This window comes from Myxine glutinosa, chromosome 4 (assembly GCF_964187855.1).
Source record: "Myxine glutinosa chromosome 4, kmMyxGlut1.1, whole genome shotgun sequence".
NCBI lineage: Eukaryota > Metazoa > Chordata > Myxini > Myxiniformes > Myxinidae > Myxine > Myxine glutinosa.
The window spans coordinates 75,514,892-75,525,268 of NC_136264.1; positions in this window are offsets into that span (position 1 = coordinate 75,514,892).

The window sequence follows — 10,377 nt, forward strand, 5'->3', positions numbered from 1 at the left end:
CCCTCCTGTTTTATTTCATAGGCTAATTAAGTGTCAGTCAGTAAGTGTTAAGACTGGAATGGTAGCGCCTGCAGTGAACCTCGCAGGGGCTACGGTTCCAGGGGGGAGGGGGGGGGGCTGTGTTATGTCGGTTGGGTAAGCATATCTAGATCCAGGTAGATCTGCATAGGTAGGTGCTTTGTATGTCGTGATAGGGAATCCTCACCTGAAATAAGTTTGTTTAGGTGGTTTGTCAGATGAAGTGTATATTTGTGATCATCCAAGGATGATCGTGTGTTAAATAGTTGTAGGGATTAGGCTAATTCCTCCCCCCGGCCAGTCAGGAACTTTCCTGGGCGTGGTTCCCGGCCTGCCTGTGCGATGTCTGTCTTCATGCAGGTGTTGTCAGTCCAAGTGCGTGCTCGCTTGCCATCTGTTCTTCCATCAGTTCCTTTGTTATTGTGGCGGAGGGGGGAACTTAATTAGTGTGGTGCGCTATTGGGCCTAACTAATGTATATGAGTGCATTGCCATATGGGACACCAGATATGATCACAGGTGTTACGTGCTCTTCCCCGACCCCCTGGTCACGGTGCACATCCGAGCCCCGAGAGGAGTCACGGCAGAAAAATGTGTTATTCTGTGTGTCAAAGATCAATGGAGAAGCCACCCCAATTGTTACTCACAAACAAATATTGTATTGAGATCACACAAGAATAACGGTACAAAAACAATAGTATTCAAAAGTACAATCAATATGTCCTATGATGGTACCATCAGTTTTGCAATATATAACTCACTGTGCTCCAAGTGAGTGTAACAACAACATTCCCCAATGTTTCTTATTCCCGGCTCCAAGACGAAGTTGATTCGCTCCAGCAATCGCTAGAACGATGTCCAAACGACCAGAAGCCCGCGTGGATGGCCAGGGCAGTCACACAGCCGAAGCTGTACACAGGCGCCCTCAAGGCGACTGGGAAATCCAAAGGTGCCCTACAGGCGACTGAGAGATCACACCCTTGGGTATGGACGAATTAGCCTTCAAAAATCCACGTCACACACACGCCCGAGATTGACGTCTGAATGCGGTGAGATTTGTCGAAAAGAAACGAAACCGCGAGCGAAGCACAAATCCTGCGCGAGTCAAAATGGCCAACGACCCGGTCCCGTGGCGCATGGCATGGCGATGATTTTCTCCTGAATCGATCACAAAACCTGACATGCTGGTTGACCGGTCACAGCGACGACAACTCCGTCGTAGGAATTCCTCTCCCGGAAACCCGAAAGTTCGCTAGTGACTCTGGCTCGCCAACGTTCGCTTCAGAACCCGGAGCAACTCGGCTTTCTTGTCCGACTCATTCGCTCCGCCCTTTCTTCTCTCCTTCTTCTTCTTCCTCGTCTTCCGGTTCCCGATCCGGTTTCCTGTTTCATTTAACATTAACATTTTTACCTTGTGACAATAATAATGGCTATTTCCCCCAAACAATAATAATAATAATAAGACATAGAACCAGAAATGTTTCAAGGGGATGAAAACCACAACAACGGAAGAGACAAATCCATAACAACAGGTCTGACACACAGGGGAACCAGCATAATCCCTACTCTACCGATCACATGATCATCCTTGTATGATCACAGATGTGCACTTAATTCGGACAAACCGCCTAAACAAACTTATTACAGGTGAGGATTCCCATCTCAACAGCCGGAGCATAATACCAACACAAATCTACCTGGATCTATTTATGCCCAACCCAAAATTCATAACAATATTGTTATGTTGGTTGGGTAGGCATATATAGATTTCGGTATATCTGCATAGGTAGGTGCTTCGTCTGTCGTGATAGGGAAACCTCACCTGTAATAAGTTCTGTTTGGGCGGTTTATTCGGATTAAGCTGTATCTTCGTCCCCATGACAAGGAATGGGGCATGATAAATAGTTCTCGGGATTATGCTAACTCCATTGTACATATGTGAAACCTCTGTGATTATCCCGGTAGGGCGGGCCATACTTCTTTTTTTTTTTGTAAATCAATCGAGAGGGGTGTTCATATTACGTATTTTGGTGTGTAGAACACAAATATGAGGTTTAAAAAAAAAATTCTGATAACCCTAACCTACATCAATTTGCAGTTGATTATATTATTAAATTTTTGATTATTTTGCTATTCTTCTGGAAAAAAAGAGCCGTTTTTAAATTTGAAGTTCAGGCTTTTATTTTGGTAACTTCCTGTTGGGACGGCAGTTGTAGCCATCTTGTTGCTGAAAGCTCGATGTTGAGGAGGTTGGCAATCCTTATCCATCCGTCTTCTCTTCTCTTCTTATGGCATTGCCAGTAAGTACGTTTTTGATTAGGAACCTGAGGAACAAATAGATAATAATTTTAGATGTAAATTACCTTGTTTTATATTATATTTGTTAATTGATTTGTGTACTTACCTATTGCTAGCCTGAGTTTCATGTGAAGGAAAATAGTGACCTGTGAAGTGAGTATTTTGACGGTTTTCTGTAATACCTGTGTAATACCTTAATATCTGTCTGTAGTGGATACTTACCTGTATCCTGGTGTTGGGCTAGCGGCTAGGGTGCTGGCTTAGGATACCTAGGATCGTGGGTTCGAATCCCGGTTGATCGCTGAATTAATGCCAGCGGGGTTGACTCGGCCTGTCATCCTTCCGGGGTCGGCAAATTGAGTACCAGTTCACTGGTAATTCCCTGTTTATCGTAAAAGCCGACAAAAAGGGTTGGCGGCAGGAAGGGCATCCGGCCGTAAAACATTGCTTCAAAAAGGTGACCGAAAAACAACAACAACCACGGTCCCCGAAAAAGGCCAACCCCCGCTTTTCGGGGAAAAATGGCCTTGAAAGGATTTTTTTTTTTTTTTTTTTTTTAGTGGATACTTACCTGTGTATTATTGTTTTTATTTCAGTGTGAACTACTAAAAATGGCTCAAGTCAGAACAAGGATGAAATCAAGTTCTCATTTAAGTATTCTTGTTGGCACTGGGCAGGAGCTGTTGGTTACTGAACTGCCAACTGTGAGGGATATCCTGAGGTATGGCATCTACTTGAGGGAGCAAAGTGAGGATGACAGGAGGAACTACCCAGTGGACCAGCTCGTGTCTGACATCTACCCTGGTCTGATTTGTCAGTGGAGCAAAGCTAATGCTCTTTTCAAGCCTCCTGTTATCAATGAAAAGGTGACCATCATGTCCAAGCTCAAGGAGGTCTGGAATCAGGCAGTGAAGTTTTCTATTGGGAAGGGCAAACCTGATGCCAAAGAGAGGTTCATTGTCAAGTTAGACAAGTTATTTGATATTTTGACTAGCAAGTGTCAGATTACCAGTTGTGAGGGGGGAGGCTGTGAGGCCGGTGAGGGCTGTGTGATCCAAGCCCACATTAACTGTTCCTGCAGCAGAGAGAAAATGATTCCTGTGAAAGATCTTGCCTTCATCAAGGGACAGAAAGAGAAGGTTGGAAGTAAAGGACCCCATCAAATGGGGAGCCCTGATCTGCCAGAGCACAAGAGACAGGTGAGGACATTGGAAAGGCAGGAAAAGAAAAGGAATGCAGAGAAAAGGAGAAAGAGCAAGTAGGAAAATGCTGCAGCAGCAGAGAAGGCAGCCAGGAAGGATTTTTTTTTTGTTTTTTTTTGTTTTTTTGTATACTGAATCGAGGCTCGTGAAAGAGCTAACATTTACTTCACAAACAAATCAACCAGACAAACAAAATATATAAAAAGAGGGAGCGGAAGACAAGATGGGGAGAGAAGGGGAAGCACACAAACACAACATTTGAGAGCAGGGAGATGTGTGGAAGGGAGAGGGCTTGGGGGGAGGAGGCGTGGGAAGGGGGGGGGGGGGGAGGTAGAAGTATAAAACACAAGGACACCAAGGACTTCCAGGACAGAAGTTGGTATTTCAAAAAAGTGGAATTGGGGTGAAATTAGCGGGGGTAGAAAAGATCAAGGTTTTGGATGGGGGAAGATAAGAGATGGTGGTGAACAGCTGTTTTAAAGACCTGGAGGGTGGAGTGGGATTGAAGAGAGTGAGGGAGTTTGTTCCAGAGGCAGGAGAAAAGAGGCATGAAGGAGTGAAGGTGAGCAGAGAGTCTTGATTTTGGCAGTTTAACCATGAGAGGGTTGCAGGCAGATCTTGTGCGACCTGTAGGAATATATGCGGGACAGAGCCCAGAGAGAGCTGGGGGGGGCAAGGCCAGAGAGGAGTCGGTAGAAGACGGAAAGACCACCAACCTGCCTGCGGTGAGTGAGTGAGAGGCCCTTGGAGTTACCTTCATCGTGGGAGATTCCAATGATTCTGAATGCTTTGGTTTCAACAGCGTGAAGACGAGCTAGGTGTGAGGCAAGAGCACCAGCCCAGAGGGGAGAGCAGTATTCCATTGAGCTGCGGATGAAAGCCTTGTATGTGGTGAGGAGCTCAGGTGTGCCAAGGAAGGACGTCGCATGACGGAGGATGCCCAGTCGGCAACTGGCTTTGGAGGCCAGATTTGAAATGTGGTTTTTCCAGGAAAGATCATGGCAGATAGTGAGACCGAAAAGCTTGAGTGACAGAACTTCTTGGAGAGGATTATTCAGAAAGTGGATGGGTGGGTTGTCCAGTCGGTCTTTTCGGAGAGACATCGTAAGAATGTGAGATTTGTCAGGATTGAAAGACATGTTCCACTTGGTTGCCCAGTCTGTGATTTTGTCCAGGTCTGCAGAGAGTGAGGAGGCTGCAGACTGCTGATCTGAGGGATGAAAAATGGAGTGACAGAGAGTAGAGTCATCAGCAAAGAGATAGAGAGGATTTTCAAGAGAGTCAGAGAGATCATTGATGAAGACCAGAAAAAGCACAGGGCCCAGAACACTGCCTTGGGGAACTCCAGGCTGAACAGGAAGAGGAGATGAGAGAAACCCATTCAGGGCCACACGTTGACTACGACTAGAGAGCAAGTCTGCCAACCATGCGTGCAGATTTCCATGGATACCAAAAGAGGAGAGTTTGGTGAGCAGAGCGGGGTGCCAGACCGTATCGAAGGCACATGATATGTCAAGGGAGACTGCTCTAATTTCCTGTTTGGCATTGAGGACCTCCATCCATTGTTGAGAAAGCAGAAGCAGCATGTCCAGAGTAGAGTGACCAGGTCTGAAACCAAATTGATGATCAGAGATCAAGCCATTGGAGAAGAGGAAAGATTTTATATCTGAAGCAATGATGGATTCCATGACTTTGCTGATAATTGGGAGAAGGCTGATTGGTCTGTTGTTGCTGGGATCTGTTTTTGCACCTTTTTGTGCAAGGCGGTGATGTTGGCAGATTTCCAAGCAGATGAAAGATGACCTTGAGCAAAAGAGAAGGTGAAGAGAACAGAGAGAGGGAGTGAAAGAGCGGAAGAACAGGATTTTAGGACCCGTGGGCTGATGCCGTCAGGTCCAGTTGCAGAATCAGAGTCGAGGGTTGACAGAAACTTTTCCACCTTGTCAGGAGGAAAGGACACAGAGTCCAGGAGCAGCTGGGTACGACTGGGTACGGTGGGTACAGAGAGGGATGGGTTTGGGACACAAGATTTAGAGGCAAACACAGAGTTGAGGCATTCAGCTTTTTCACGTGCGGAACTCCTTGGTTGAGATTGTTGAGTTGAGTTGAGTGCGTATGTCGAGAGATTTTTGTCAGATAGTGATGAGGATCTGGAATTGGAGAGAAGTGGTGCTGAAGATGAGTTTGTCACTGAAGTTGAGCTCTTCCCTGAAACTGACACTGAGCCTGCAGCTTCAGCAAAGGTCCAGAAAAACTATGATGAGATTCCAAACATTGCCCTTGCTAGTGTAAGGTATGGCATAGGGCTGAGGCCAACTGCAGCGATAGCAACTGCAGCTCTGATTGATGCAGGAATCATCACAGAAGACAATACAAGTAAAGTGATTGATAAGAACAAGGTCAATAGAGCACAGGAGAAGTTGATGACAGAGCTGGGGGAAGAGTTTGATGAGAAGTGCAGGGAGGAGGAGGGGATCTCCTGCATCCTCTTTGATGGGCGGATTGACCTGACCAATGTGAGGATGGAAGCTGAGGGCAGTGACCAATCTTTTCCTGCAAAGATCAAGGAAGAACACTATAGTGTTGTTCGTGAGCCTGGTAGCTACTATCTGTTCCACTTTACCCCAGAGAAAGCAACTAAAGAGGAGTCACATGCAGAGCAGATTGCTAAGGTCCTGTTTGCCTGGCTGAAAGAGAGGGGTTTTGATAAGACCTTGTGGGCCATTGGAGGAGACTCAACAAATGTCAACACTGGCGTGAAAGCTGGAGTAATGCGGAAGCTGGAGCTGCACCTGGGGAGAAAGCTGGTCTGGTTAGTGTGCAACCTGCACACTGGTGAACTTCCCCTGCGCCATCTCATTGTTCACCTTGATGGCCCTACTCTGTCAGACAACACATTTTCTGGGCCAATAGGAAAGCTCCTTGCTTCTGCTACAGACTTGGATATCAATCCAAACTTCACCCGGATCTTTGTTGGCCCTCCACTGATCAAGCTGTCTGACAAGGCCATTGAAGATCTCTCAACTGATCAACACTATGGCTATAAAATTGTCTGTGCAATCAGGGATGGGGTGCTTCCTGCAAGGCTGGCTCTAGTGGAGATTGGACCAGTAAACCACAGCCGCTGGCTCACCACAGCGAACAGACTTCTCAGGCTCTGGGTGTCAAAGCATGAACTGAAAGGAAAGAACCGGAAGAATCTACAATTCATTGTGGAATTCATCATTGGAGTGTATTATCCATGTTGGTTCAACGTGAAAGTCAAGCACTCCTGGATCGAAGGGCCAAGGCACATCTTGTTTCAGCTGGACTGCCTCAAGTCCCAGAGGAAGGAGGTGCTGGACCTTGTGATGCCGACTGTGAGAAGATCTGCTTGGTATGCCCACAGTGAAGCCATCCTCCAAACACTGCTGTGCTCTGAGGATCAGAAGGAGAGGACTGAGGGGTGGAGAGAATCCTGGCCATCAGGGGAGAGGGGGACCCAGACCCTCAGCTGGGGGACTCCTCTGTCAGGACCAGAAAGACACCTGACATCAACTGTGATGCTTCCAGCATTGGTAACTTGATCAGCTGGTCAGAAGGTGTGTCGGAGCCACATCTCACCTGCTCCCTAAGCACCTCGGAGGTGAAAAACTTCATCAACACCCCCATGGAGGTGCTCAACTGGCCTTGCCACACACAAAGCATTGAGAGGGTTGTTAAAATGGTGAATGAGGCTTCTGCTAAGTACTTCTCACAGGAAAAGAGGGATGGAGGCATCAGGGCTCAGGAGACCAGCAGGAGGCTGATGTCCAAGAATGAGTCAAAGCAGGACTTGTGCAACCTGGTAAAGTTCAAGAAGTAAGGAGATTGATCTTTGTAATTGTAACCAGTGATATACATGTAGTTCACCTGTTAATAAATATGTACATTTGATTTGGCTGTGTCAATATGAATGATTTCCCTTATATCTTTTAATATCTTATAAAGGGGTTCGAAAGGGTAAAATTGGCAATTTAGAAATACAAATTGATGTAGGTTAGAGTTATCCTATCCAAAAAATAAACTCATATTTGAATTCCCCATAAAAAAACACATAATATGGACACCCCTCATGTTAGGATTTCCTTCAGAATCATTTTGGCACCTGAGTATGACCCGCCCTATTATCCTGGTGTCCCTTATAGCAATTGTTATGGATTCGTCACTTCCGTTGTTGTCAATCTGGGACAAACCTGGTCTTCAAAGTTAACAAACTTCACACCGGCCTCAACCTCTGGATTCTCTTGCACCCCGGCTACAGGCACGACAGGTGAGACAGGAACCATTTCTTCCACAGGCTTCCTCTCAATATTTCTTCAGTCGGTTGACATGACACAGCTGCCGCTTTTTCCGTCGGTCGGGAGTTGTCACCACGTAATCTTTCATTAACCCTCCTTTCGATTGCATAGGGACCAAAATATCTAGCCTGCAGTGGCTGACCTGGAACAGGAAGCAACACTAACACTCGGTCCTTAGGACTGAAATTTCTTATCTGAGATTTTTTGTCATGTCTCACTTTAATTTTATACTGTGTCACTTTCACGTTTCTCCTCGCAACTTCACAAGCCTTTGCCAATCTGTGCCTAACCGTTGACACATACTCCACCAATGCTGACTGTGACTCCTCCTGTAGCCACTGTTCTTTCACCAATTTCAATGGTCCTCGCACTGCGTGTCCAAACTCAAGTTCAAAAGGACTGAACTCCATTGACTCCTGAACAGATTCCCTCGCAGCAAACAACAATAAGGGTATTCCTTCATCCCAATCCTTGTCACATTCAAAACAATACGTTCTGATCATATTCTTCAATGTCTGGTGAAACCTTTCCAAGGCCCCTTGGCTCTCGGAATGGTAAGTACTTGATCTTACTTGCTCCACTCCCAATATGTGTACTACTTGCTGAAAAAGTGTGGATGTGAAATTGGAACCCTGATCAGACTGGATGACCTTAGGTAGGCCAACCAAAGTGAAAAATTTAATCAAGGCCTTCGCAATAACTGCCGCCCTAATTTTTCTAAGAGGCACTGCCTGTGGGAACCTTGTGGAAGCGCACATGATGGTCAACAAATACTGATGTCCAGCCTTAGTTTTAGGTAAAGGGCCTACACAGTCAATAATGACACAGCTGAATGGCTCTTCAAAAGCTGGAAAGGGTTTTAAAGGTGCGGATGGGACTTTCTGATTAGGTTTTCCCACCAGCTGGCAAGAATGGCAAGATTTTCAGAAATCCGCGACATCACGTCGCAATCCTGGCAAGAAAAAATGTCCCAATATTCTGTCACATGTCTTGTTCACTCCAAGGTGCCCGGCCAAAGGTGTCTCATGCGCCAAACTCAATATCTCCTTCCTGTACGGCGGTGGCACCACAATTTGGTAATGAACTTTCCACTCATCGTTTGCTGGCACCTCCGGTGGTCTCCATTTTCTCATGAGTATTTCCCCTTTCATGAAGTAACCAACAGGTATCTTCATGGCCTCTTCCTCTGTAACGGCTTTACCAATTAAACTCCGGATCTCCGAATCTCCGTGTTGTTCTTCAACAAGTCTCTTTCGGACCAGCACCGTTTGCTCAACCTCACTCCCAGATGTCTCTGACGGACACTCCATTTCCTCTTTGGTTCCAGATGCCACCATTTCCTTAAGTTCCTTGATGTCACTCCCTTTCCTATTACCCCTTTCATCTGGACGAGGATGTTAGGGAATTCTATTAGCAATTCGTCGAGTGAAGGAATCGTGTTCGGGCCGTGGTCTTGACTAGATGTAGGCCGCACCTCATTTTGTCGAATAAAGTGGTATTCGGGTGGTTCGGGGACTCGGATCTTTATTCTGTTTTCAGATTTTGCAGTCGCCAGATTAGCTTAACACTCAATAGAACTGGACCCGCGAAATTTCGGGGATTTTTGGTGGAATTACCTCGGGGTAAAGTTACATAGGAAAGCCCCATGTTGAATTTCCGTCGCCGAAGGACTTTATTTTTTATTACGAAATTCATCCTGACTTCGCCTCTAGGAGGATAGAGGGGTATCTGTACGTAACGGGAACCTTTATTTGGCGAAGATTGGGCAAAAATTGACCGAGTTATTCAAAATATGGACTTATAAAAATTAGTTTCTTAACGCTGTAAACGCAGTGACGTCATCACGTCCCCGGCACGACTCGATTCCGAGGAAATTTTGGTTTTATGGTGCACGGCTCCATTTCACAACGAATTTGAATTCTGTGTACAGTTTTGCCACGAAAATAAGGTCCCCGCATCGAGTGTGGTATCTTATTTGGTGAAATTCGGTCGATTTGAAGTGGTGAAAATAAAATGTGATCGTGGAAAATCGTAGCGAGGGGCCATTTTGAATCGGTTCACCGGGTTACTTACGGTAGATAGGAACACCACTAGGTCAGTAAGGACAACCTTTATTTTGCGAAAATCGGACAAATATTGACCGACTTATGGAAAATATTAACTTATATAAAATTGCGGATAACTGCGTTGTAGTCGTTGGAGGTAAGTAGTCGTTGGAGTAGGCGCGTCCCGTGGCGCGCCAGTCACGCGATTGCGTAAGTAGTCGTTGGAGGTATTGACTTATATAAGGTTGGTTTTCTAAGGCTGGGGCGCAGTGGCGTCGTCGCGTCCCCGGCACGAGGGTCGATTCTGAGGAAATCTTGTTTCATTGTGCACGCCTTCGTTTTACTTCCAAATTAGAATCTGTTTCATTAATTGTTGTTTCCACACTGCGTCGAGAAGCGTAAGTATACCGCGACAAGAAAAAGGTATGTTACGAATTTATGCGAGGTATATTGTGATAGGTATCGTCGAGTGAAGGGGTCGTGTTCGGGCCGTGGT